Below are 27,498 nucleotides of genomic sequence, written 5' to 3'. Positions count from 1 at the left end.
TATATATATATATATATATATATATATATATATATGTATTGTTACAGACGCGGTTTAGATGTTATGATGGGCCGAGCGGTTGGTATTACCGCGTCCGAACAGTTACTCCCCGATTAGAACCCGATTCCACCCGACGTTGACCAGATCGCACCGCAGATATTCAATCGGGAAACCTCTAAAGCGACCGAAAGAGAAGGAAAAGAGAAGAAGACAGAGTACGGAGGAAGAACAGATTTATTATACACACACAAGCAAAAAGAAAGAGCGACCAAAATTATTTACAAGCAATGGATGGAAAAAAGCAGTCACACAGTGCATCGTTAGCTTATACTATTCAATTTACTTAACCCCAAGACAACGAGTAGGACAGACGCCGTTCACACTTACACGGGGGATATTGCAGGCAGGTAGGGCTTGAGGTGGATTGCTGGAGAGGGAGGCAGGGTCGGAGGCAGCAGCTCTCAATTCCTCGCGGTTTTTGGCGGGAAAACCCTCCGTCACGTATCCGCTGCCGATGCTCTAGACGTCACACGCTGGCTCGGGCACACCTGCTCCTCTCCTTCTGGTGGAGCCGTCTCCCGCCTTTCAGCGCGTCTCTCCTTAGCTGGTTTCCTTTCCGAGTACCTCTCCTCTTTGGCTTGGAGCGTTTCGCATCTCACCGCTCCTCTTGGTGTCGCCTCTTCGCTCATCTCCCAGGTCATCTGTTGAAGCAGTCCCTTCCCGTCGCTTTTATTACCCCGGGCGGAATCAAGCCGCCGGCTGCGAGGGCACGCCTACCGGGTTGCTCACCGCGGTGCTGATTGGCCAAGTGGGGTTGGCTCACTCCTCCCCTCTATGACGAGGTGGAGACACGCCTTTCTTCTCCGAGATTAGCACATGGGCAATGGCGGCTTGCGGGATTTAACACAACTCGCACCCCTTTTGAAAGGAACTTTGGAGAGCGGAGATGTTTGGGGAAATTGAAAAGGGCCTACACTTATTTTGTTTGATACAATGCAAAGTCAATCTAGTGGGAAACACATATTTAGCCTACATAGAATAAGGAAATACACTATTTAAAAAGATATATCGTGGCCTGCGTGTAAGTGTCATGGAATTAACTAGGAGGACGGCTGCGACCATTATTTACATTACGAGGGTGTTACACATAACAAAACCATACTTTTTTACATTCGTTACACTTCCTCCAAAATTGTTACACTTCTCAAAAACCGTTACACTTCTCAAATTCGTTACACTTCTCAAAACCGTTACACTGCACCCTCCTTTCTTCAGGCCCGTCTCGGGCCTACAAAACTTTAACTTAGTGTGACACGTAGGTGTAATTCCCTCTACAATTAACCTGACCCTGAGTGTGACAATCTTAAAACACAAATAAGTATGTCCCCCTATTGCATTGCACCCTGTCTAACAGACTCAAGCCCACAGCTAACCGAATTACGGATTTATTCTGAAACTATACATTTACGGTGGGGAGCATTATTTACAGTAACGTTATTTCTTATTTACAACGCAACCCAGGACCTGTGTTTTTTTTTCTTTTTAGGGAACAAGAAAAAGAAATTCCTGTTGGGAGGGAGGAGACAGCACGCATTGCATCGATGCACCAGTAGCAATACCACCAAAGCACCCAAAAGCACCAAAAGCACCAAAAGCACCACAACGCACCAAAAGCACCACTCGGTGCACAGTCACCATGGTTCATAATAAACACAACAAAACAACTGGTGGTGGTCTTCTCTTTCTCTGCTGGGCCGATGTTCTTCCCGACGTCTTCTGGCTTCATGCGGCCTACTTGGAAATATAAAAAGCACAACTTGTGTCCATTTTTATTTAGGGCCTCAGGGGCCAACTAAGGGTGGTCCACCTGTTTGGCATAGGTGCCACCTTACCGAGGTCCGCAAGCAAGATTCCCTGGCCACTATGGCCGGTCTCCAACAGAGGTGCCCTGCCCCAGAACCTGGGGTCCATCAAGTGGTACTTGGCCGCAGAACAGCGGTCCATAAAGTGGTACATCAACGCAATGCATGCTGGTTCTGGGAATCTCGTGCGCACAATGGCCACCTCACGCACGCTCCCCTCGGCACCCAATGGCGCACAGGACCTCAAGTGGGAGACAAAAGGGGGGAAGACAATTGAGCGAGGGGTAAGGTCACAAGGGTACACGTCAATAAGGCAATGCAAGGCGAAATGCGTACGGAGGGCGAAGTGAGAAAGCTCGTCCCTACCGTACCTCACCCCCCTGTCACCTACACTACCCTTGCCCTTACCCCATATTTACAAAATCTACCCATTTACAAATTCGTCACTACTGTCACGTCTTCCCCATATTTCTCCTATACCAAATTCGTCTCCACAATCCCTCGACTTCAAAATTTGCCATCACCCAATTCGTCATCAATCCTCATAAGGAGGGAGAGATGGAATTACGCACAATGTCACACCCACGTCATGATGCGTCTCACAATCCAAAACATTTGCATCAAAAATAATTAAACATGGCATGGTGCGGAGTTCCTGTCACCTCAGGTGAGTGGATGCAGATGGTGCGAGGAGACTTCATCCTAACTACTTTCTAAATGACATTAACACACTTTACACTACCCGGGGTGTCTCCCTGCCAATCCATTGGCCAACTTACACTATGGGTTCTAAAAACCAATTCCCATTGACCAAAATGTGGTGCTTCTCAATTTGGGGTCTCATTCCCCCGATTCATCTCCCGGTGCCCTCGCACAATTTCTGGGCTGCGACGTGTAGCTCTCCCAGCAGGTCTACCCACCTGCACACCTCCACCACTGCAATTGCCACCCGAGCTTACCTAGCTCCTCACCCTAACCTAACTAACTGGGGAAGGCCCTCTCCTGGCTCTGTCACCCCTTGGTGCCCTCTGGCACTGGGCTACCCGGGTCCGTCCTCCGGATCCTCGGGCCCCATCCACAACTACCGGCTCCCAGAGCCCACCTGCGGCCTCACCTGGCCGACATCCTCACAGTGGTGGAGTGCCCAAACCAACTACACACACTAACAGGCTACACGCCCAGCCATTTCCACAACACTAATGCACCCATCCAAAGACCATTCTTTCACCCGCACCACAGATGCCAATATCCAACCACAATTTACCTGTACCCTCTACCTAACACTTACACTACCCGCCCCGGGTATCCGTGATGGGGGTCCACTCTTCCCCCATTCACACCTTCGCACCATCCACTCCACTCCACAATTTCCACCATACTCACTCCACGACCATCCATTCCAATACTCCATACCTACTGTTGCACACCTGTGCCCTCACACCTGGTGCCACCTGCACCCTCCTTTCTTCCTGGACCATTTGGTCATCACAATACACATCATCATCACTCACTCATACACTGCTCCATTCACCTGTTCAGTTGCACACCTGTGCAATCACACCTGTTCAATCCTCAAACACACGGCATCATCTCAGCTAACTACTCCCCTCTGAAACTTGCGCTTCCCAGTCATCCCTTTAAACTATTGCGCTCCCACGTCATTATCATCCACGCTAATCTACCTGCGTCCCCACTACAGGTATCCTTGTCACTAACTAACCTTAACGTTACCTAATGTCATCTTCGCTAGATCCCTACACACGATATAACCTAACCCACCCGGGCTAGTTTTCACTGCCATACACCCCATAAACTATTGCGCATTTGCCCCACCCCTTCTGTGAGGGATGGTGGATTTGCCATCCCACCACATCGGGAAGGTCCTACTATCAATTTCGCTCGTCCAAATCCAACAAATCAACAATTTGCCATTTACTGCTAATCACCATACCATCATCAAATTTTGTTTTTTTCTAATTTCGGGGCCAAAACACTATCCTCATCACCCGTCTACTTATTACATCCTCTCGGTGCGCCAATTCCCTTCCAAAGCTCGGCTTCGTACAGCCGAGCAATGAACGTGGGTTCTTTGGTGCCGGCGGCTGGATGCGTCCGGCACTCGGTGCAGGGACAGGGGCTTACCCGTGCCGAGATCCCACGCACCACCTCGGTGTGGAGCCATCCAATGTCCCGATCTCGACCTGCCGGCACGTCTCAATAGAAAGTGGTCGCCATGACGACCCTTCCTATCGGGCTGCCCGCTCCGCCTAGTGGAGCCCGGACGCGGCCGTTCCAAGCGAGGCACAGCGTGGATCGCGTACGGCGGTTCTTTCGAAACCGCCGTGGTTCGGATCCCCGCTGGTTCTCGCGGCACGCGAAGCTGCCCGACGCGCACCGAGGGCCCGATTCGGCTATAAGTCGTTCTAACCTCTAACCCGGTTACCGTCGATGCTTCACCTGCATGCTTACATGCATACGCTACCCCTTTCTTGCTCATACCTCCAGCTGTTCCCATGCTCCTCGTACCTTTCCTTACACACCTCGGTACACTCATTCCGCTCCCAGACTTGGTCACACACCTGACCACCGAACACCTTGGCACACATTCGTCGCTCGCACACCTCACCAACACACCTCTTCGCGCCCCCTCCTCGGTCACCTCCTCTGTGACAACCACAGGTGTGCTCTCACCCGCACACCCAACCACGTGCCTCACGACCAACTCAAGTGTGCATTCCCATGCACGCTCTACCATTCCAGGTGTGCATCCTTCCATTCCAGGTGTACATCCTCGCTCACCTGTCACAACCAACTCACGCTCCGTGCCACTCTCACCACTCTCACCACCATTCTTGACAACGCACTCACTCTTACTCTCGACAGCGCACTCTTTCCTCATGCACCTGTCCGTTACACACCTTTCTCGCGCATCCTCTCGCGCACACTCTTTCGTTACATCCTCTGTAACACTTACCACACCGCGCTTCCATGTGCTCCCTCGCACACGCGCTACGACCGACTCACTCTTGACAGCACACTCACTCCTCGGCGTGCACTTTTTCCTCACACACCCCATGGTCGGACATTCTCGAACACCTCTTTTTTCGCACACCTGACCTGTCACACACTTCACCAACGGCCTCTCACGAATACCCGGATCCAAACCAATCCCCAAGCCGACTGAAGCTTTCCTCACATCATATACATTGCCACTCACCTCCGTACCTCGTCTCCGCACCTCCTTTGCCACCTGCAAACTCTTTATTTGGTTAGTGAGCATCACATTATGAGTTGAGCACCGACCTTGCACATATTCCATCACCTCCTCTTGGATTTCTCTTTTAGTTTCTGTCCGTCCCTTCTTAATTTCACTCACCTCTTCTTCCACTTCCTCTAATTTTCGCTTCACCTCTTTTATTCCCCGGTGCGTCTCCTCAAGTTCGTCCTCTAAGGCTACCGTGACCGTCTCTATGTGCATCCTCACCTGCCGGTCCTTCATCTCCATTATCTCTGTCACCTCGTCCACCCTCATTGTCAGTTCCTCACGTACCATCTGACATTGCCTCTGTGTCGCTATTAATTCGTTTTTAATTTCTTTTTGTGTTGCCTTTAACCCTCCTAGTACCGCAGTGTTCTTTTGAACCTGCTCCACTAGTTCTTTTTGTCCCTCCGTCAGCTGTTCCACCTCCTCCGTCAGATCTTCTATTCCCCCCTGTAACCTAGCCGTATTATTTCTCACCTCTTTCTCCATACGCTTCTCACCTCGCTTTACCTCCTCGCGTAGCCCCGAAACCTCCTCACTCACACCTTGTCGTATCTCCTCTTTCATCTCCTCCCTTTCTTTTGTAGATGCCGCCCTCATCTGTCCCAATTCATCCCTCTGAGCATCCAATTTGGTTTCTACCCCTATTTTTACCTCCTCTATCTGCTCTCCCATTTGTTTAATTTCTCGGGCGGATTGCTCCCCTATCTCCCGCAATTTGTCCTCCATCCTATTTTCTAACCCCATTAACCCATTTTTTACCCCCTCTAACTGATTCTCCTGGGCAGCCATTCTATTTTCCACCCCCGTTAACCCATTCTTTACCTCTTTTATCCCGTTGTCTAACCCCTCAAAATTATTGTCTAACTTCCCAAATTTCTTGTCTAACTCCTCAAAATTATTGTCTAACTTCCCAAATTTCTTGTCTAACTCCTCAAAATTATTGTCTAACTTCCCAAATTTCTTGTCTAACCCCTCAAATTTAGCTTCTAGCCGTTCCCCCATTTCTCCCATTCTGCCCCCCATTTCGCCCCCCACTTGCTCACTCTGAGCCTTCATTTGCTCACTCTGAGCATCCATAAGGGCCTTCATTTGGATCATAAAAAGGCCCCAATCCATCGGCGGCGCTGCTACGGTCACGGGCGTGGCTAAATTTGGCGCCACAATAACCATGTGCGCGAGGCCGCCATTTTGTGCACCTGATACACCCTCAACCACCTCATTGCTCTCCTCTTCCCTTTCTTCCCCGAAGTCCTGGGTTACCCTTAACCCGTCTATCTCCCCCACGGACATCCGATCGCCTTGATTGTCCATGGCGCGATCTCAAAATTCGGGTTTTATAAAACAACAAAATTTCGGCAGCTCGTAATTTTGACCAAATTTTTTCTAGACGTTTAAAAAAAATTTGGTTCGGGCCTCGAATCCCACTCCCAGACACCAATTGTTACAGCCAATAGTACAATTGGTGTCCAAAATTTGGGCTAAATAAATTTAGTCCCAGGTTCGAATCCAACTCTTGACAACCAATTGTTACAGACGCAGTTTAGATGTTATGATGGGCCGAGCGGTTGGTATTACCGCGTCCGAACAGTTACTCCCCGATCAGAACCCGATTCCACCCGACGTTGACCAGATCGCACCGCAGATATTCAATCGGGAAACCTCTAAAGCGACCGAAAGAGAAGGAAAAGAGAAGAAGACAGAGTACGGAGGAAGAACAGATTTATTATACACACACAAGCAAAAAGAAAGAGCGACCAAAATTATTTACAAGCAATGGATGGAAAAAAGCAGTCACACAGTGCATCGTTAGCTTATTCTATTCAATTTACTTAACCCCAAGACAACGAGTAGGACAGACGACGTTCACACTTACACGGGGGATATTGCAGGCAGGTAGGGCTTGAGGTGGATTGCTGGAGAGGGAGGCAGGGTCGGAGGCAGCAGCTCTCAATTCCTCGCGGTTTTTGGCGGGAAAACCCTCCGTCGCGTATCCGCTGCCGATGCTCTAGACGTCACACGCTGGCTCGGGCACACCTGCTCCTCTCCTTCTGGTGGAGCCGTCTCCCGCCTTTCAGCGCGTCTCTCCTTAGCTGGTTTCCTTTCCGAGTACCTCTCCTCTTTGGCTTGGAGCGTTTCGCATCTCACCGCTCACCGCTCCTCTTGGTGTCGCCTCTTCGCTCATCTTCCAGGTCATCTGTTGAAGCAGTCCCTTCCCGTCGCTTTTATTACCCCGGGCGGAATCAAGCCGCCGGCTGCGAGGGCACGCCTACCGGGTCGCTCACCGCGGTGCTGATTGGCCAAGTGGGGTTGGCTCACTCCTCCCCTCTATGACGAGGTGGATACACGCCTTTCTTCTCCGAGATTAGCACATGGGCAATGGCGGCTTGCGGGATTGAACACCACTCGCACCCCTTTTGAAAGGAACTTTGGAGAGTGGAGATGTTTGGGGAAATTGAAAAGGGCCTACGCTTATTTTGTTTGATACAATGCAAAGTCAATCTAGTGGGAAACACATATTTAGCCTACATAGAATAAGGAAATACACTATTTAAAAAGATATATCGTGGCCTGCGTGTAAGTGTCATGGAATTAACTAGGAGGACGGCTGCGACCATTATTTACATTACGAGGGTGTTACACATAACAAAACCATACTTTTTTACATTCGTTACACTTCCTCCAAAATTGTTACACTTCTCAAAAACCGTTACACTTCTCAAATTCGTTACACTTCTCAAAACCGTTACAATATATATATATATATATATATATAGATATATATACATATATACATATATATATATATATACATATACATATATACATATATATATATATATATACATATATATATATATATATACATATATATATACATATATACATGTATATATATATATATATATATATATATATATATATACATATATATACATATATATATATACATATATATATATACATATATATACATATATATATATACATATATATATATACATATATATATATATACATATATATACATATATATATATACATATATATATATATACATATATATACATATATATATATATATATATATATATATATATATATATATATATATATATATATATATATATATATATATATATATATATATATATATATATATATATTGTTGCGGATATGAGATTGGCCTCCATCCATATCCGCTTGTAAATATTCCCCTATTTCCCCAATACTTCCCAACTATCCCCAATCCCCCATTCCCTAGTCCCATTTTCTGTAAACAACACTCTGTAGACCCGACCTCCCCCTATTTCCCCCATTAAATGTCGCATCCAGGTCCACCGCATCTCACGTAGACAACTATAGGACATCTTGCTAGTTATTCTTAGTCTATGTCAGTTAAGGACTCGTTTCCATTAATTCTGACTCTTCGTTGCACCAGAATGTGATTGTATGCACCGTTAGGAAGTTTAGGACCTCCCAATACCTCCCCGCAGCTCTTCCTCATGGTACAACAACAACAACAACAACAACAGCGGCGGCGGCGCGGGGAGTGTGCGTCCTCACTCCGGCTTGGTTGGTAGGGGGTGTTGAAAGGGCACCAAGCCTTTCCAACGAGCCGCCATCGAGCATGTGCTCGACGGGGTTACCACGTAGGGGCTCGCTGTCAGCTCCTCGTCAAGGGCGGAGCCCGGTAACCCCCCGCACCCAATAGAAGCGGCGGACCGATTCCATCTGGGGCGGAGCCAACGAGCCGAGGGCGTGTCACTCCCCGCTGAGCATGCGCAGGAAGAGGGAGGTGACGTCAGATGCGCCCTCAGCTTGGACAGAGAAGGACGCCACCTCCGAGCGCTGTGACACCGCCCCGCATCTCTGGACTGGACTGAGCTGTATCCTGTCCCTGAGCCAAGGTGCACCTTGCGCTATCGACTGCCTGTCCTTCCCTGCCATCAATCCCTGTGTAAGTCAGTCTTGTTCCGTTTGTCTGTGGTCTGTCTGGGGTAGATAAGATTGTGTCTAAGTGCCTATCTCTTCTGTGGTTTACCTCATACCTTGTAATCTACCCCTTTTGTCCCCCACCAATTATATCCTCCTCCGGAGGTCTTGAGAACTGTACCCCTTGCGTCGTTTCATTTATCCCAGTCGTTGTGTCCTTTCCTTCATTGATTTAGCATAGCGCGATTTGGTCAACGTCGGGTGGAATCGGGTAAACTGTGCGAACACGGCGGCCATTCCGCTCAGCCCATCACAACATCTTAAGCCGTGTCCATAACAATTGGTGTCGGGAAGTGGGATTGGACCCGAAGCGCGCTTAACGCGCTCAAAATTACAAGCAGTGTGAAATTTGTTTTGTTTTAAAATAAAAACCCGAATTTTGAAAGTCGCGCTATGGCAGATCAAGACGGCTGGGTTCCGGTAGAGGAGAGTGAGGCAGGGTCGATCCAGGACCAAATTGAGGGACAAGAGGAGAGCGAAGCAGTGAGGGTGGCAGGTTCGCAAAATGGCGTCCTCGCGCACGAGGTTACGGGCGCGCAAATGGTGCCTCGCACATGGCCACGGCGACCGCGACCGTAGTAGCGCCACCGGTGGATTTGAACCTTTTTTTTATACAAATGAAGGCCCTTATGGACAAGAATAATGAAGAAATGGAAAACAGAATGATGGGGGCCCTTTTGGGACAAATGGGAGACCAAATTGGAGGTTAGAAAAACAGTATGGGGGCAATGAGGGACGAATTGGGGGGCAAAATGGGGGTAATGAGGGACGAAGCGAGGGGTACCGGTGAGGGATTAGACAAGAAATTAGAGGGGTTAGACAATGGGATAGAAGGGGTGAAACATGGGTTAATGGGGGTAGAAAACAGAATGGCCGCTCAAGAGAATCAAATGGAAGGGATGAAAAAGGGGTTAGAGGGGTTAGAAAACAGTATGGAAGGCAAATTGAGGGACATAAGGGACCAAGCGGAAAGGGAAGTTTAAAAAATGGGGCAGCAGATAGAGGGGGTCAGAATGGGGGTAGAAACTAAATTGGATGCTCACAGGGAGGAAATGGAGCAGATGAGGGTGGCATCTGGGCAGGAGATGCAAGTGATGGGAGAAGAGATCAGAAGAGGGGTGAGTGAGGAGGTCGGAGGAGTGCGCGAGGAGGTGAGGCACTGTAAGGAGCGCATGGAGAAGGAGGTGAGAAAGGGGACTGTAAAATTGCAAGGTGGTATAGAGGAGTTGACGCTGGGAGTAGAACAGCTGACGGAGGGACAAAAAGAACTAACGGACCAGGTAAAGAAGAACACAGCGGTAATAGGAGGGTTAAAAGCGACACAAAATGACCTAAAAAATGACTTGATAGCGACACAGAGGCAATGTCAGATGGTACGTGAGGGACTGACAATGAGGTTGGACGAGGTGACAGAGGTAATGGAGACGAAGGACCGGCAGGTGAGGACGCACATGGAAACGGTCAAGGTGGCCTTAGAGGACGAACTTGAGGAGACGTACCGGGAAATAAAAGAGGTAAAGCAGAAATTAGAAGAAGTGGAAGCAGGGGTGAGCGAAATTAAGAAGCGACGGAGAGGGGATAAGAAAGAGATAAAAGAGGAAGTAAAAGAATTGGTCCAAAGTCTGTGTTCGGATCGTGATGATGTGCTCATTAACCGGATGAGGGATTCGCAGGTGATGGAGGAGAAACGAAGAGAAAGAGGACCCGGTGTAAGTGGTGACCAATATGGTCGTGCGTATGATGCGCCAGGTGATTTAAGAAGCTTGGGGGTCGAGATGGACCCGGGTGTTCGTGAGAGGCCGTTGGTGAAGTGTGCGACAGGGCTGGTGTGCGAAAAAGGAGGTGTGCGAGAAAGTCCGACTCTGGGGTGTGTGAGGAAAAAGTGCGTGCCAAGGAGTGAGGGTGCTGTCGAGAGTGAGTCGGTCGTAGCGCGTGTGCGAGGGAGCACATGGAAGCGCGTAATGAGGAGTGTTACGGAGGGTGTAAAGGGAGAATGCACGCCTGTGGTGAGTGTTACAGAGGATGTAACGGGAGAGGGTGTGCGAGAAAGATGTGTGACGGACAGGTGCATGAGGAAAGAGTGCGCTGTCAAAAGTAAGGAAGAGTGTACACCTGTGGTGAGTGTTCCAGAGGGTGTAACGGGAGAGTGTGCGCGAGAAAGGTGTGTAACGGACGGGTGCATGAGGAAAGAGTGCGCTGTCGAGAGTAAGGGTGAGTGCGCTGTCAAGAGTGGAGGTGAGAGTAGTAAGAGTGACACGGAGCGTGAGTTGGTTGTGACAGGTGAGAAAGGAAGCACACCTGGAATGGTAGAGCGTGTGTGGGAATGCACACTTGAGTTGGTCGTGAGGCACGTGGTTGGGTGTGCGAGTGAAAGCACACCTGTGATTGTCACAGAGGAGGTGACCGAGGAAGGGGCGTGAAGAGGTGTGTTGGTGAGGTGTGCGACCAACGAATGTGTGCCAAAGTGTTCGGTGGTCAGGTGTGTGACCAAGTCTGTGAGTGGAATGAGTGTACCTGGGTGTGTAAGGAAAGGTACGAGGAGCATGGGAACGGCTGGAGGTATGAGCAAGCAAGGGGTAGCGTATGCATGTGAGCATGCAGGTGAGGCATCGACAGTAACCGGGTTAGCGGTTAGAGCGACTTATAGCCGAATCGGGCCCTCGGTGCGTGCCGGGCTTCGCGTGCCGCGAGAACCAGCGGGGATCCGAGCCACGGCGGGTTCGAAAGGACCGCCGTACGCGATCCACGCTGGGCCTCGCTTTGAACGGCCGCGTCCGTGCTCCACTAGGCGGAGCGGGCAGCCTGAAAGGAAGGGTCGTCATGGCGACCACTGTTTGTTGAGGCATTCCGGCAGGTCGAGATCGGGCCATGGGATGGCTCCGTGCCGAGATGGTGCGTGGGATCTCGGCCCGGGTAAACCTCCTTCCCTGCACCGAATGCGGGACGTATCCAGCCGCTGGCACCAAACAACCCGCATTCATGGCTTGGCTGTACGAAGCCGAGCTTTAGAAGTGAATTGGCGCACCGAGAGGATCTATTAACTAGACTGTAATGACGAGGATAGTGTTTTGGCCCCGAAATTAGAAAAACAAAATTTGATGATTGGCAAAGGATTGGCAGTGATGATTGGCAGATGATGAGTAGTGATTGGCAAATTTTTGATTTGTTGAAATTTGATGTGCAAAATTGGTAGTGGGAGATGCCCGAGGTGGTGGGATGGCAACTCTGTCATCCCTCACAAAAGTGGGGCAAATGCGCTATAGCTTATGGGGTGTATGGCAGTGAAAACTAGCCCGGGTGGGTTAGGATATTGTGTGTAGGGATCTAGCGAAGATGACATTAGGTAACGTTAAGGTTAGTTAGTGACAAGGATACCTGTAGGGGGGACGCAGGTAGATTAGAGTGGATGATAATGACGAGGGAGCGCAATAGTTTAAAGGGACGACTGGGAAGCGCAAGTTTCAGAGGGGAGTAGTTAGATGAGATGATGCCGTGTGTTTGAGGATTGAACAGGTGTGATTGCACAGGTGTGCAACTGAACAGGTGTGTGGAGCAGTGTATGAGTAGTGAGTGTTGTGGATCAGCGCAAATGCGCTTGGGGGAGAGAAGGGTGCAGGCGGCACCAAGTATGAGTGCACAGGTGTGCAACAACAGGTATGGAGAATGGTTGTGTGAAATACATGGAGTGTGGAGTACATGGAGTAAGTGGTACGGAGTGGTGTGCATGGTGCGAAGGTGTGGATGGGGGAAGAGTGGACCCCTTTCACGAGTACCCGGGGCGGGTAGTGTAAGTGTTAGGTAGAGGGTATAGGTAAATTGTGGTTGGATATTGGCATCTGTGGTGCGGGTGGAAGAATGGTATTGTGGATGGGTGCATTAGTGTTGTGGAAATGGCTGGGCGTGTAGCCTGTTAGTGTGTGTAGTTGGTTTGGGCACTCCACCACTGTGAGGATGTCGGCCAGGTGAGGCCGCAGGTGGGCTCTGGGAGCCGTTAGTGTCAGTGGGTGCCTGAGGATCCCGGGTGTGGATCGGGCAGCCCGTGCCAGAGAGGGCACTGAGGGGGTGAGAGTGCGAGAGGGCCTTCCCCAGTTAGTTAGGTTAGGGTGAGGAGCAGGTAAGCTCGGGTGGCAACTACAGTGGTGGAGGTGTGCAGGTGGGTAGACCTGCTGGGAGAGCTACACGTCACAGCCCAGAAATTGTGCGAGGGCACCGGGAGATGAATCGGGGGGGGGGGGGGGGGGGGTGAGACCCCAAATTGAGAAGCACCACAGTTTGGTCAATGGGAATTGGATTTTAGAACCCATAGTGTAAGTTGGCCAATGGATTGGCAGGGAAAGACCCCGGGTAATGTAAAGTTGTTAAAGTCATTTAGGAGATAGTTAGGATTGATGACCCTGTCGCACCATACGCAGCCACTTACCTGAGGTGATGATGATGACTCCACACCTGTGTTCCTTTGTTCTGTGTTGCAGGAAATGAGAATTGCTGTGTGGATTTGTGAGACGCATCACGACGTGGATGAGACATTGGGGTGATTCCATCTCTCCCTCCTTAGGAGGGACTGATGATGAATTGGTGATGGCAAATTTTGATGTTGAGTTGGAGATGGCAAATTTTGATGAGAGTTGGAAATGGCAAATTTGATTGGTTAGGAGGGAGAGAAGACGAATTTGGTTTATGGGAGGAACAGGGAAGACAGTAGGGACGTTTGTTGATGTGTAAAGTAGATGTTTATGGGTAGTGTTGTGTTTTGTGGATACCGTAAGGGGTAAGGGAGGGGCAATGTAGGTTACCTGGTGGGGTGGGGGGGGCGTACGGTAGGAACGTACCTGTCTCACCTGGTTCCCATGTGCCCCCAGTGTGCATTACCTTATACTGCATGCACTTTTGCGCCCTTACCACCTTACTCACTTGTCTTCTTTTTGTCTCCCACCTCCGAGGATCTGGCTTTGGGGCAGAGAGAGAGGAGAGAGAGGTGCTGGCTCCGCAGTTGTGGGCCTGCACTTCCGCTGCTTGCTGCCTGGATCGATACACCATATGGACCGCAATTTTGGTGGCCGCCCACAATGTACCGCAGTTCTTTTGCGGGCAAGCACCACCCGTTGATGGACCTCTGGGTCAACGTGGCACCTATGCCATACAGGTGAACCACTTGTAGTTGGCCCCCTGACGGCCACAATTTAGAAATGGACGCGGTTGGCGCCTTTCTTTATTCCTAAAGAAGCCAGAAGGCCAAGTGCACTCCAAGAAGGCAAGACCAGCGGCAGAACATCGGCCGGCTGCGACACCACCGGTGATTAATGAACACTTTATTGGTGCACCGGATGGTGCTGACTGTACATAATGGGGTGGTGCTTTTGGTGCTTGGATGGGGTGCTCTGCACATTATTAAAGGCCGTAGGGCCACAGGGCACTCGTGGGTTGGTGTATCGATGCTGGCATGCGTGCTCTCTCTATGCATAACATCTGCATGTGTTCCTCAAAGAACAGATCCTGGATCGTAGTGTAAATATCAGTGTAGTCTTGTATCAATGATGCTCCCTACCGGCTGTATGTTTAGTTTGAGGATTCTTTCCGCGATTTGGTTATCCTGTGGGTGTGTTTCTGTGAGGAGAAGGGTGCAACGTCGCAGGGGGACATATTTACTCATTTGTGAACATCTGTAAAACTGTCGCACTCAGGGTTGAGTTAATAGTAGAGGGAACTACATCTGAGTGCCACACTAAAGTAAGTAAAAATTTATCAGGTCGGGACGCCCCGAGGTAGAGAAGGGTGCAATGTTGCGGATATGAGATTGGCCTCCATCCATATCCGCTTGTAAATATTCCCCTATTTCCCCAATACTTCCCAACTATCCCCAATCCCCCATTCCCTAGTCCCATTTTCTGTAAACAACACTCTGTAGACCCGACCTCCCCCTATTTCCCCCATTAAATGTCGCATCCAGGTCCACCGCATCTCACGTAGACAACTATAGGACATCTTGCTAGTTATTCTTAGTCTATGTCAGTTAAGGACTCGTTTCCATTAATTCTGACTCTTCGTTGCACCAGAATGTGATTGTATGGCACCGTTAGGAAGTTTAGGACCTCCCAATACCTCCCCGCAGCTCTTCCTCATGGTACAACAACAACAACAACAACAACAGCGGCGGCGGCGCGGGGAGTGTGCATCCTCACTCCGGCTTGGTTGGTAGGGGGTGTTGAAAGGGCACCAAGCCTTTCCAACGAGCCGCCATCGAGCATGTGCTCGACGGGGTTACCACGTAGGGGCTCGCTGTCAGCTCGTCAAGGGCGGAGCCCGGTAACCCCCCGCACCCAATAGAAGCGGCGGACCGATTCCATCTGGGGCGGAGCCAACGAGCCGAGGGCGTGTCACTCCCCGCTGAGCATGCGCAGGAAGAGGGAGGTGACGTCAGATGCGCCCTCAGCTTGGACAGAGAAGGACGCCACCTCCGAGCGTTGTGACACCGCCCCGCATCTCTGGACTGGACTGAGCTGTATCCTGTCCCTGAGCCAAGGTGCACCTTGCGCTATCGACTGCCTGTCCTTCCCTGCCATCAATCCCTGTGTAAGTCAGTCTTGTTCCGTTTGTCTGTGGTCTGTCTGGGATAGATAAGATTGTGTCTAAGTGCCTATCTCTTCTGTGCTTTACCTCATACCTTGTAATCTACCCCTTTTCTCCCCCACCAATTATATCCTCCTCCGGAGGTCTTGAGAACTGTACCCCTTGCGTCGTTTCATTTATCCCAGTCGTTGTGTCCTTTCCTTCATTGATTTAGCATAGCGCGATTTGGTCAACGTCGGGTGGAATCGGGTAAACTGTGCGAACACGGCGGCCATTCCGCTCGGCCCATCACAACATCTTAAGTCGTGTCCGTAACAATATATATATATATATATATATATATATATATATATATATATTTATATATATATATCTATCTATCTATATATATATATATATCTATCTATATCTATATATATATTATATATATATATATATATATATATATATATATATATATATATATATATATATATATATATATATATATATATACAGTCACGTGAAAAAGTAAGTACACCCCATGTAAAGTTTTGACTTTTTCAATATATTTCAACATACAGCTATTTGATCTTCATTTCAACAATATTGATAGATAAAGGTGATATAATATCACAAATATCATGAAACATTTGCATTTTGTTGTCCATTGTATAATTTAAATAAACATAAATGCAAATTTCGCATGTGGAAAAACTAAGTACACCTTTGGCTCTAATAGGTGGTATTGCGCCCTTTGGCAGAAACAACCTCAAGTAGGCGTTTCTTATAACTGTCTACCAGTCTCTGACATCGACTGGGAGAAATTTTTGCCCACTCCTCCATATAGAATTCTTTCAGCTGTGCGATGTTTGAAGGGTTTCTTGCATGCACAGCTCGTTTTAAATCCCCCCACAACATCTTGATGGGATTTAGATCCGGGCTTTGACTTGGCCATTCCAGAACCCTCCATTTCTTTCTTTTCAGCCATTCCTTGGTGGATTTACTGGTATGTTTAGGGTCATTGTCATGTTGCAAGGTCCACCTTCGGTTGAGCTTCAACTTTCTGACAGATGGCCTCACATTATCCTCAAGCACCCTCTGGTACAATGAAGAATTCATAGTGGATTCTATGATGGTGAGCTGCCCAGGCCCTGATGCAGCAAAGCTGCCCCAAACGATAATATTTCCACCACCATGCTTTACAGTTGGTATCAGGTTCTTGTGGTCATATGCTGTCTTTGGTTTTCGCCAAACATGTCTTCTGGTACTGTGGCCAAATAGCTCTATAGTTAGCGAATTTTAGCAAATTGTATTGACCATCTGTGAAAAAATTGCTTACCAAAAAATTTCTTCACTAACGTATTCATCTAGGTGTCTACTAACACCTATCAATTAGTGCAAACCCAAATCCTTGTGGAAAATTCTGGGGAGCCAATCAAAGTTCGGGTGCTGTTCGGGTGCGCGAAAAAATCGGAAAATTAACTTTTGCCAATATTGACTTGTGGGATGTCTAACTAGGGGTTTTTTGGGGTGCTGAATTGATTCCAACCATTAGATTTGAGGAATAATGAATCCCTGGCCTTAAAATATTGATATGATACAATTTTTAGATATCTCAGACTGTGTTTTGCGGTAATTTGGCTCAATTGATTCAGATTGTTCAAATTGTGCTGAAACCAGCATACAACGCTGCCCCACTCCCCCCACATGCTGCCCTCACCCGTCCCCCACTCCCCCACATGCTGCCCTCCCCCGTCCCCCGCTGTACCACTCCCCCACATGCGCCCAGTTCACTTGCAGTGTGTGTCTAGACGCGGTGGCGGGAAGGTGTGTGTGTGTTGCTGCCGCTATGGGTTGCTGCCAACGCGGGGTAGTGTTGTGGTGCTGCGACATACCTTGATAAATGAACAAATAGTGAAGACACAAGTTTTGCACATGATTTGTGACTTACCTTATTAGTTTTAACTGATAATAATGTGTATTGTTTAGTCAAAATTTCATGTCCTGTCTGTTGTTTACAAAAAAATGTCTTATTTTTTAGGACAGTATGGACAAGGATGTGACTGAACCTGGCTCGAGGTGTTTCATCTGTGGTGGTTCCGTGACAGGGGAGTCCCATGTTCCAGGAAACTCTATCCAAGTTCACTTTGTACGGCAACCATGTAGTCAGGTTCTCAGACCATGAATGGTCAGGCACATGGACCGACATCACGATAGAAACCACACTCATGCGTGAGGCCACACTCATGCGTGAGGCAAAATCCTCCGGTGGTCTAAACAGAGGCCGCTTTCGGAATGAGTCTTCTCATAGTCTTGGGTTCAGACTCTGAACCACTCTCGTTCATTCACCAAGAGCTAGAAAGAAGCATGGTCAAATGTGGGGTACCTGTCCACACCGACGTTAAAAGAGCCCAAATGAAGAGGGATAACGATGCTGTCAACACCATAGTTGGGTGGTTGGAGGAAGTCAACCCTTTCGATGCCACACGGACAAGAAGACTCTGGTGTCCTTCTCAACTGGGTTCAGCAGCACTCCCGAAGACCAAGTCAACGCTGATCAAGCAGAAGAAGTTGGCAGAGCATACAGGCTAAGATGGATGGGAAAACTGTTGTGGATGCAATGGTAACAACACAAGGTCAAATCACTTGCAAGCTTCAGATCTGACCCAAAGTCAATGGCGAGAACTGGTCATTGACTCACTGAAGCTATTCAACCGCCTCATTGTCATCAGTGAGCGTGAAGTCAAGACCAAAGAAGCTCTGCGCTTTGAGTTGACGCCAAAACCGATGTCTCTGTTTGATAAAAAATCAAAAGTTGCGGAAAGCCAGACAAGGCTGCCCTAGCAAGGTCCCTGAAGGCATGTGTGGCACCTGTCGAACAACCCCCCTGCACAAGCCTTGTGGTTGATGGTGGGTGGCTCCTGCACAATGTCAAGTGGGAGGCTCACCTTACTTGGAAGGATTGTTGCCGAGAGCTACCTCCAGGTTTGTGAAGTCCATGGGGAGCCATCGCCTCCGGATAACGGTGGTCTTTGACGGATATGGCAGCTCCACCAAGGACCATGACCACTTGAGACGAACAAAGAATGCATGCTGTGACATTCAGATTCGTCTGGATCTCAAAATCATCATTGCAAGAGAAAGTTCCTCGATAACAAGAAAACAAAGCCCAGCTCGTTCTGCTCCTTGCTGAGACATTTAGTAGGAATGGAATCAGTGTACAGCAATGCTCCGATGATGCCGACACCTCCATCGTCCGCGCAGCTCTAGATGAGGCAAGAGAGTCCTCTGTCGAGGTGAGGCTGAGGACACAGACGTCCTGGTTATGCTGATTCATCATGTTGCAGACCATCGATCTTCCTCACGACAGCCAAAGAAACATCTTACGATGTCGGAAAGATCCGGGAGGCCCTCCCAGAGATATACGAGGTATCTCATCTCTTGCACAGCTTCTCTGGCTGCGATACAGTGTCTGCAATTTTTGGGTTTAGCAAACCAACTTTGCTAAGCAAGCTCTGCAAGACTGATGAAGCAGAGAGGGCAATGGACGTGTTTATGGACATCCGAGCTGAGAAAGGTGATATCATTAAAGCAGGCTGTGATCTTTTCAAGCTCATGTTCCATGGGAAATCTCCAAAGACTTGGAAGACTTGAGATTCGACATCTTCAGCAAGCGAGCTGCTACTGGGAGCATAAAACCTGAGAAACTCCCCCGACAACAGGAGCTGCAGCACAGCACTCTCTCCGAGCTTACTCCAGACTAGAGACTGGCTGATGCTGCAAAGTCCATCGTTGGATGCCCGGGACTATGGATGGCAACTCACTGAGCAAGGATATGCACCAGTCCCTTCTACAGACCCCATTGCACCAGACTACCTCCTGACGTTTGCCAGCTGCAACTGTGCGGGGGGACTGCAGCTCACTCAGGTGCTGCTGTAAAAGCAAGGAGTCAAGTGTATTTCTGCTTGCGGCATCTGTCATGGTAACTCTTGCCTGAACATAAACCAGCTGGATGACAAGAGGAGTGAGGAAGATACTGGGGAGTTTGATGAATAAGGTTGTAAAGCTGATGAAGCAACATTTCCATTGAGCACAGTTCTGTTAAAATGTCAATAAACACATTTTATATGATCATGGAGTGTTTTTTTCTCAAAAATAATGGTTGGGATCAATTCAGCACCCCAAAAAACCCCTAGTTAGACATCCCACAAGTCAATATTGGCAAACGTTAATTTTCCGATTTTTTCGCGCAGGCCCTCTGAGCACCCGAACTTTGAATGGCTCCCCAGAATTTTCCACAAGGATTTGGGTTTGCACTAATTGATAGGTGTTAGTAGACACCTAGATGAATACGTTAGTGAAGACATTTTTTGGTAAGCAATTTTTTCACAGATGGTCAATACAATTTGCTAAAATTCCCTAACTACTACCTTTGACTCATCTGTCCAGAGCACATTGTTCCAGAAGTGCTGGTCTTTGCCGAGGTGTTCATTGGCAAACTTTAGTCTTGTCCTGATGTTCTTTCTGGACAGCAAAGGTTTCCTCCTGGCACACCTCCCATGTAGATGAAATTTGTGCAGCCTCTTTCTCATGGTAGACTCGTGCACTTTGACATCAACAGTGGCAAGAGCTACCTGTAGGTCCCGTGACGACATTCTGGGGTTCTTTGACTTCTTTCAGCATCTTGCGGGCTGCTATCGGGCTGATCTTGCTGGGGCGCCCTGGCCTGAACAAGTTGGCAGTTGTTTGGAATCTTCTCCACTTGTAGATGATCTTCCGGACAGTCGATTGATTGAATTCAAATTGTTTGGAGATCTTTTTAAATCCCTTCCCAGACTCATAGGCATCTATAAACTTATTTATGAAGGCCTCAGAGAGCTCTTTTGATCTAGGCATGTTGACGCCACACACTTCAACAACAAAGAGCAAACCAAACTAAATGTCTGAGGTTTAAATAAGACAGGTTCCTCCAAGATCCTCTCTAACGATGTTCTTGTGGTGCTGTGCACCCACGACTCGATTGTCAGAGAGGTAGGCCACAACGCGTGGATACAAACAAGAGTCTTTATTAAGAGCTCGCATCTCAGCACTGGGCGGGCTCGAGCTTAGAGCCCGCATATATGTCCCGAGGCCACGCCTTGCCCCCGGGCGTGGCCGATCGGCCGAAAGGCGGGGCATGCATTTCAGTTCCCCGCCTGGACGCTCGCGCCACCCACTGGTGTGCGGAATTATTACCCCTTGTGCCTGCCACATTCTAATCATTTGTACCTGAGCTGGTGCACCTGATTCTAATTTTAGGTATTTGAAGTGGTGATAAATGTAGGGGTGTACTTACTTTTTCCACATGCAAAATTTGCATTTATGTTTATTTAAATTATACAATGGACTACAAAATGTAAATGTTTCATGATATTTGTTATATTATATCACCTTTATCTTTCAATATTGTTGAAATGAAGATCAAATAGCTGTATGTTGAAATATGTTGAAAAGGTCAAAACTTTACATGGGGTGTACTTATTTTTTCACGTGACTGTATATATATATATATATATATATATATATATATATATATATACTGAAACGCAAAAGAAACTTACCACCTTTGAAACCTTTAAATATCAACAATAACACTGCGTGTAGTAAATGTGTGAACTTATTTGTGGACAATAGTGTCATCACTGTCAGACAAAACGGTCACGGATGGTCACTTGAACCTTCAATGGTCACTTCATAGCACAGCTGTTGAACAGCCGTTTTGACTGTCAGTGATTAGCCAAGGGGTATGGGATGATTTTAATGAGCTGCACGTGATGTCTTGATATTGGCTTTAAAAAGGCCAGTGCAAAATGGGCATTTTGACCGAAAAATTTGACCATTTTGACCAACTTCAAAAAGACCGAAAACGCAAAAGAAACTTACCACCTTTGAAACCTTAAATATCAACAATAACACTGCGTGTAGTAAATGTGTGAACTTATTTGTGGACAAGTGTCCTCACTGTCAGACAAAACGGTCACGGATGGTCACTTGAACCTTCAATGGTCACTTCATAGCACAGCTGTTGAACAGCCGTTTTGACTCTCAGTGATTAGCCAAGGGGTACGGGATGATTTTAATGAGCTGCACGTGATGTCTTGATATTGGCTTTAAAAAGGCCAGTGCAAAATGGGCATTTCAATCAACATGCCACGATTGTCAAGGGATGAACGGCAGCATGCCCTGGGCATGCTGCAAGGCGGACTGAGCTACCGTGAGGTGGCACGTCGCCTTGGCTGTTCACACCAGAAGATATCGGCCCTGGTGGTCAGAGACACCCTCCACAACTCTGCAGATGACAGACCTCGATCAGGGAGGCCAAGAGTCACCACTGCAAGGCAGGACAGGCAGATGGTCCGAAGTCACCTGTGGGATCGATTCCGTCCAGCATCCCGCACTGCGGCAGAAACTCCGGGGCGTGCAAACCCACGGATCTCCAATGATACTGCACGAAGACGACTGCATGACTATGGTCTGACTGCCAGAAGACCATACAGAGGCCCCGTGATGACGGCTGCCCATCGCCGCAACCGACAGAGATGGTGCCAGCAGCATCAGCGGTGGACCTTGGCGCAGTGGAATGAGGTCGTTTTCAGCGATGAGTCAAGGTTCTGTGTGGACAGTTCTGATGGGCGTGAGCGTGTCTGGAGAAGAACTGGCGAGCGATATGCCGATTGTTGCGTGCGTCAAGCCAACAGGTGGGGTGGCCCAAGTGTGATGGTGTGGGCCGCCATATCAGGCCGGTACAGGACGCCACTGGTGGTTGTGGATGGGAATCTTAACGCCCAGCGGTATGTGGATAACATCCTGCGACCTCATCTGCTGCCATTCCTGCTAGACCACCCAGAACTGAGAACCTTTCAGCATGACACTGCTCGTCCCCATGCTGCTCGCTTTACCACTGCATTTCTCCAAGGCGAGAACATCAACACCATGCAGTGGCCTGCGCTCTCCCCTGACCTGAATCCCATAGAGCACCTGTGGGATGAGCTTGGGAGACACGTAGTTGGCAGGGCCAGGACACGGGCAGAGCTGCTTCAGACATTGAGGACTGAGTGGGACAGAATCCAGCAGCAATCCATCCAAAGACTGGTAGGCAGTATATGCCGACGATCCACTGCCTGTATCCAAAACAATGGTGGCCACACACGCTATTGAAAGGGGACTGACATTGCACCCTGTGCTGTTCTGTACTGTAGAACAAACTGATGAGATGGTGTATCTTGGTCAAAAACTTGACATGTCATCAATAAAATGCCAATGTTTCAATTAGCAATTGTTGGTTTGTTTTATTTTGAACTGTTACAATTTTATTACATTTCAAACAAGTGATAAGTTTCTTTTGCGTTTTTGGTCTTTTTGAAGTTGGTCAAAATGGTCAAATTTTTCGGTCAAAATGCCCATTTTGCACTGGCCTTTTTAAAGCCAATATCAAGACATCACGTGCAGCCCATTTAAATCATCCCGTACCCCTTGGCTAATCACTGACAGTCAAAACGGCTGTTCAACAGCTGTGCTATGAAGTGACCATTGAAGGTTCAAGTGACCATCCGTGACCGTTTTGTCTGACAGTGAGGACACTATTGTCCACAAATAAGTTCACACATTTACTACACGCAGTGTTATTGTTGATATTTAAAGGTTTCAAAGGTGGTAAGTTTCTTTTGCATTTCGGTCTTTTTGAAGTTGGTCAAAATGGCCAAATTTTTCGGTCAAAATGCCCATTTTGCACTGGCCTTTTTAAAGCCAATATGAAGACATCACGTGCAGCTCATTAAAATCATCCCGTACCCCTTGGCTAATCACTGACAGTCAAAACGGCTGTTCAACAGCTGTGCTATGAAGTGACCATTGAAGGTTCAAGTGACCATCCGTGACCGTTTTGTCTGACAGTGAGGACACTATTGTCCACAAATAAGTTCACACATTTACTACACGCAGTGTTATTGTTGATATTTAAAGGTTTCAAAGGTGGTAAGTTTCTTTTGCGTTTCAGTATATATATATATATATATATATATATATATATATATATATATATATATATATATATATATATATATATATATATATATATATATATTTATATTTATATATATTTATATTTATATATATATATATATATACATATACATATACATATACATACACACACACACACACACACACACACACACACACACACACACACACACACACACACACACACACACACACACACACACACACACACACACACACACACACAGTTAAAAGTAAATAATGACCTCGGACAAAAAGACCTTTAATAATGACATGGGTTTAAGCCCTGCTTGAGAGAATGCCAATCCCATCCCAACTTCAAGCCTTCAAACCCCCTTCCTACTCGTTACATTCACCTGTGCAACTCACAATCCCGTGAGATATGCGGAAAATATATGTGGCCATGAACAGGCATGGCCTGTCATCATGGATGCCTGTACAACTCAAAACCCCGTGAGATATGAGGAAAAGATATTGTTACGTGTTCCTCCCCGACCTCCTGGTCTTGGTATACCTCCGAACCCTGAGAGGAGCCACGGCAGAAACATATGTTATTCCGTGTCAAAATCAATATGGAAACCACACCAATGGTTATCAACCAACAAATAATATATTAAAAATCACACAGGAATAACGATACAACAATGATAGCGATCAACAATACAATCAATATATCTTAAGATGGTACCATCTGCTAAAGTAACATAACTCACTGCGCTCCCAGTGAATGGAAAAGGACACTCCTCAATGTCTCTATAACTCAAAGGTGATCCCGGCGAAGTGATCCCGGCGAAGTGATCCCGGCAAAGTGATCCCGGCAAAGTGATCCCGGCAAAGTGATCCCGGCAAAGTGATCCCGGCAAAGTGATCCCGGCAAAGTGATCCCGGCAAAGAGGCGATGAGGCAAAGAGGTGATGAGGCGAGTAATGAGGTGTAGGCAGAGCAAACCCACAGCAAACTGGCGGCGAAAAGGGAAATCCCAAAGGCGCGAACCAGACGTGCACATTCACAGTTCAATCAGCGAACCGCAGCGTAATCTTCGAACGCCACTTTGTGCACACACATCCCCGGCAGACGACCGGATGGTGAGAAAAGTTGACGCGTAACAAACCTTTCAGTGAATGACGCGCGAGGTTCAAAATGGCCGACGGCTCTTACACGAGTCAAAGCGACCTGGCAGGGGATTCTTCGAAACCTCAACACCTATACCTGACTATGCAGGTTTCTCAATCCGACAGCGATAACACCGATCGCAGGAAATTCCTTTCAAGGACTCAAAGTTCACTCGCGACGTTCGGTCGACACGGAGCTTCGAGACACGCGTCTTCTCCGACTTTTTCCCTCACGCCTTCTTCTTCTTCTCTATCTCCTCGTCTTCCGGTTCTCGATCCGGCTTCCTGTCTCTTTTTTACCATGAGTGCTTTTAGCCTTTTGACCACAATAACCATTACCTAGAATCAGAAATGTCTCAAGTGGATGAAAAACACAACCACGGAAGTGCCGAATCCGTAACAATATATGTCTGTGGCAGAAGGATCGTCTTTGTACCGACTTACCTGCACAATGCTATTTGGATGACATCCTCATTACGGGCGCCACGGCTGAACAACGTCTTGAGAACATTGACAAGGTGATGTCGAAGTTATCTGCTCATGGCCTTCGCTTGAACAGGGACAAATGCTTATTCTTTCAGAAGCGAGTGGAGTACCTGGGGCATGTCAACACCCCAGGGCTGTCAAAAGCCCCTCAGAAAGTCGACGCTGTAGCCGACATGCCCAGCCCAAGGGACGATGTTCAGCTTCGTTCCTTTATTGGGCTTGCTCAGTATTACCAGAGGTTTGTCAGCAAGATAAGCACTGAGCTTGCTCCGCTGACCCGCATGCTGCGTCAACATGTTCGTTGGAGATGGAATTCGACGGAACAAGCAGCAGTTGAACGAGTCAAAGCTCGTCTTACTGCAGACACCGTACTCGCACATTATGAACCTTCACGTCCTCTCATTCTGGAGTGTGACAACTCGTCGTACGGAATTGGTGCCGTCTTCGTCTCAGGTAATGAGTGACGGTGCTGAGCGTCCGGTGTGTTTTGCATCACATGCACTGACAGCCGTAGAGCAGAACTTCGCTCAGATTGAGCGTGAAGCGCTGAGTTTGGTATGGGGCGTGTTGAAATTTCGTCAGTACTTGATAGATCGACATTTTCTCCTACAAACTGATAATCAGCCGCTTCACTACTTGTTTAATCCTCAGAAATGCATTCCAGTCACTACCGCTGCTCGGCTAAAGAGATGGTGTCTTGTCCTCAGTGTGTACGACTATGAAATCAAATTTTGTGCCTCCAAACGCACGCTAACTGAACTGTAATGGCCTGCCCCGATTGCCGTCTACAAAGGCCGGTGCTGAACCTGCGGATGAGGTCGAGGTGTTCATGTTGGAACAGATTGAATCTGGCCCGGCAATCGCTGCGGAAGTGGCCGCTGTCATTCGTGTGATCCTGTGCTGTCAGGTGTTGCCCACGTTGTTTTGTCAGGTTCTTGGCGCGAGTTGCCCTCGACGTCAGAATATTCTCCATATGTATCACGGGCGTCTGAGTTGTCTTTAGCTCAAGGTTGTGTAATGTGGGGCATGAGGGTGGTCATTCCTGCTGCTTTCCATCAGCGCTGTCTCAATGAGTTGAATGAAGGTCAATTGGGTATGGTCAAAACAAAGAGTTTAGCCTGGAGTTTGTTGTGGTGGCTCGGGCTTGATACAGACATCGAGTGAACAGTAAAAGCATGTGATACATGTCAAACTGATGCTGATAATCCCTCATGTGTGTCGTCATTATGGCCGCCTGCTGATAGAACGTGGCAGCGCGTTCATGTAGATTTTGCAGGGCCAGTCATGGGCTGCATGTTTCTGGTGGTGATCGACGCGTACTCAAAGTGTCCAGAAGTAGCTATAATGCAGTCCACCTCGGCAGAGAACATTGTGGAGCATCTGCGGAGTATTTTTGCGAACAAGGGGGTTCTGGAGATTTTAGTTTCGGATAATGGTTCGCAGTTTGTATCTGAGGTGTTTGCTGTGTTCATGCGTGATAATGGTAACAAACACCTGAGGTCGGCGCCTTACCACCTTGTGTCTGAGGTGTTTGCTGTGTTCATGGATGATAATGGTATCAAACACGTGAGGTTGGCACCTTACCACCCAACTACAAATGGCCAGGCTGAGTCATTTGTCAAAGCGTTGAATCATGCCTTGTGTAGAGGCCAAGCGGTTCCATCTGTGTAGAGTAGGGTTGATGTGTTTTTGCATGCCTATCGTAATTCAGTGCATTCTACTACACAGGTAACGCCTGCATTCCGTATGTATGGCTGACAGTTGTGGTCGCGCCTGGATTCGCTTTGACCTGGTGCACCTGAAGTTGTTATGGCAACCAATGTTCGTTCATTCACGGTGGACCAGGCAGTTATGGCATGGGACTATGTACACCAACAGAAATGGGTGCTGGCTGTTGTGGTCTGGGTTTTCAGTCCGGCGAACGACCTTGTTCGTAATTTGGCCGGGCTTACCTGGAAACGTCATGTGACTCAGTTGTTGGCTCGTGGGTCCGGTCATTCACATGCAACCAATTCTGTTCCGCTGTGTGACGTGTCCTCATCCATTGAGGTGCCCATGACCATGTTTCGGCCAGCTGCCCATCCATCTGTGGAGCCAGATGTTCATGGCAGTGAGAGTAGTGTGGATGTTCCTCTGGTTTCGGTTGAGCCTAGTTTGGTGTCTGGTGGAG

General features: G+C 48.1%; 1 long non-coding RNA gene across 2 annotated transcripts in view; it reads right to left on the bottom strand.

The window, feature by feature from the left end:
- The window catches only part of LOC144893641 (uncharacterized), a 63,291-nt gene that overhangs the window by 26,572 nt on the left and 9,221 nt on the right, over positions 1-27,498 (bottom strand). Inside the window, exon 1 of one of the 2 annotated variants that reach the window (XR_013624565.1) lies at positions 24,087-24,149. The exons of the other annotated variant lie outside the window; for it this stretch is intronic. This is a non-coding gene — a long non-coding RNA (uncharacterized LOC144893641). Of the gene's footprint in view, positions 1-24,086; positions 24,150-27,498 lie in introns of those variants that run through there. 2 annotated transcript variants of the gene reach the window in all.

Source organism: Myxine glutinosa, chromosome 9, assembly GCF_964187855.1.
Source record: "Myxine glutinosa chromosome 9, kmMyxGlut1.1, whole genome shotgun sequence".
In the NCBI taxonomy this organism is placed as follows: domain Eukaryota; kingdom Metazoa; phylum Chordata; class Myxini; order Myxiniformes; family Myxinidae; genus Myxine; species Myxine glutinosa.
The sequence above is the reverse complement of the archived record's forward strand: the minus strand, read 5'-3'. Positions and strand labels throughout refer to the sequence as shown.